This window comes from Saccostrea cucullata, unplaced genomic scaffold (genome assembly GCF_032062105.1).
Source record: "Saccostrea cucullata isolate Sc308-1 unplaced genomic scaffold, CSIRO_AGI_Scuc_v1 ctg17073, whole genome shotgun sequence".
Classification (NCBI taxonomy): domain Eukaryota; kingdom Metazoa; phylum Mollusca; class Bivalvia; order Ostreida; family Ostreidae; genus Saccostrea; species Saccostrea cuccullata.
The window spans coordinates 1-2561 of NW_026940261.1; the positions used below are offsets into that span (position 1 = coordinate 1).

General features: G+C 31.2%; 1 long non-coding RNA gene across 1 annotated transcript; it reads right to left on the reverse strand.

Annotated features, from left to right (window-relative positions):
• Positions 1-486: 486 nt before the first annotated feature.
• On the reverse strand, positions 487-2315 carry LOC134255043 (uncharacterized). The gene is made up of 2 exons (XR_009989435.1): positions 2068-2315; positions 487-667 (listed from the first exon to the last, which is right to left on the reverse strand). It is a non-coding gene; the product is annotated as an uncharacterized LOC134255043 (long non-coding RNA).
• Between the last annotated feature and the right edge of the window lie 246 nt (positions 2316-2561).

Here is a 2561-nt window from a genome sequence, read left to right on the forward strand (position 1 = left end):
AAGAAATTATACAATACAAATAAGAATTTATACAACATAGATAAAATATGATACAATGCAAACGGAAAATATGGAATGCAAATAAAATATTATACAATTGAAATGATTTTTTTTACAATACAAATGTAAAATAGGGAATACAAATATACAAGTAAAAGGATATATAATTCAAATGGAAAATTATGCAATGCAAATTGAAAAATATACAATACAAATAAAAAAAAAATACAATAAAATAAAAGATCATACAATACAAACGGAAAAAAATTATAGAATGCATATAAAATTATACAGTACAAATGAAAAAAATCATAGAATACAAATAAGAATCATTCAATACAAATGGAAAAGATCGAATATTGCAACGTTTGACATGCCATATACAAGGTATCATATAAAGTTAATGCTAGTAACTGTCAGAATAATCGTAAGATACCATTCTTCAATTATTTGACACAGAACAAATTCTCATATAAACTATAAAAGTTAAAATGCCATCATTTATTGATTTATAAACAAAATCTCCGCTCACACTTGATCCGCCAACTAATTTGCATTGATTTACACGATCTACAAAACATGTCGGGCAATGCAACGGACAATTGGATTTCTTCTAATACAGGAATAGGAGTAGATGTTCTTGGTGGAGCTGCTACTTTATATGAACCTAAAATAATAAATTATATAAAGGAATTTAATTATTTCTTTAGAAAATGATTGTTCATAATCATGTTTTGATCCTGTTTAAGGAGAGAGTAATTTTGGTCGAACTTTGTATCTGAATATAAACTCTTTAAAAAAAGAAACGCATAGTTGGAACAATGCCCTGAAAAATGTATGATAGTTTTGCCATACCTTTTATTTTTAGATGGATATGATGTATTCAAGTGAAATGCGTGATTTTTAATGCAATTATTAACTTTACAACTATTTTACAAGTCTCACAAACAAAAAGACCTGATTTCGCAAAATCCCCCCCCCCCTCCCCCCCAAAAAAATTATCTCAATTTTCATTTATTGAATTCTGATGCAATTCCTTCATGTACAAAGAGGCTATCAAAAGCGGGGGTTCTCGATATTTTGAATATGGTTTTATCTGACAATTGACTCTTCCTAAAAATGCTGCATTCGAATGTTGCAGAGCACAAAAAGGAAAATGGGCGACTGGAAGCAGAGGTACCGCAATCTACAAATGCAAGAGGTTTTGATGTTAAGCACAGCGCCATATCTAACCTATAAAACATAAACCATTAGCATCGAACATCCAATGCTCGCAAAAAATACGGTAGACTACGAGTGACATCAGCAGCACAGCATCACTCCAGAGGATTATGTAAATTGCATGAATGTAACGCAATGATGTTACTATAGTTTGCAGCTTACTGTAAAGTTGGTGGTGGTAGTGTAATGATATGGAAAACGGTATTATAAGAAAGTAAAATTGATTTGGTTCGAATTCAATGGACTTTGATTGGAAAAGGTACTCTAACCATGTTCTACCTACACATGCCTATTCAATTTTGCAGCATCCTAGAGCCGTATTGCAATCTCACAATACACAGCCACATATACGGCTCGTTTGACACTCCCATTCTTGCAAAGCAACATCAATCTGTTGCTGCCACAGTCATCCAAATCGATAGATTTAATCCAAATTGAGCAGCATTGGACAAAATGGATTGACATGATTTGCCAAAGACAATCGCATCCCCAGACTCTGCAACAGCTTACCTAAGCTCTACATTTGGAGTGGAAGAGTATTCATATACAGTTTTTATAACACATATTTGCTTCCATTAAATGCCGTTTGGGCTATCATTTGTGTCTGCGGGGGGGGGGGGGGGGGGCGGCATACCAGATATTGATCTTCAATGACCTTAAACTGACTATAATTTTAAAATTCTTGAGTAATTAAGACATTTAGATGGTATTCCTGTTGCTTACCAATATATATATATATATATATATATATATATATATATATATATATATATATATATATATATATATATATATATATATATATATATATATATATATATATATATATATATGGTGACAACTCACCTAAAAGAATTTCTTCTTTAATTGGTGTTTCCTCAAGCAGTATAATGTTGTTGGCGCTGACAGGTACGTAATATGTAATCACACAAATTGCAAGAATCACAGAGAATGCCATTTATACTTGAGATTCAACACGATGCAACTACATGGAGAATGTTTCACTAAAATTATGTTGTAAACATGTCGAAATACCACATATTAATGTGTAGTTATTCCGAACTGGTTTTCCGGAGTTAAGTACTATAAAGTAGAATGAATAATACAGCCAAAGTTTAGGCGTTAACATATACATGTTTGTTTGTTCATTTGACATTTTCACAATTCATATTGTAAATGTGTGGAATGAGATTTGATTTTTTTTTTATTGGAAAATGATCACTGTCGTTACTCTTTGAAAACAACACTTAGGCCATTTTAAAGTTTTGAAACGGAAATTGGTTTTGTGATTTAGTTTCGTTTTAACGTTTTACCTACGTTCTTATATAAATTCTTAAACA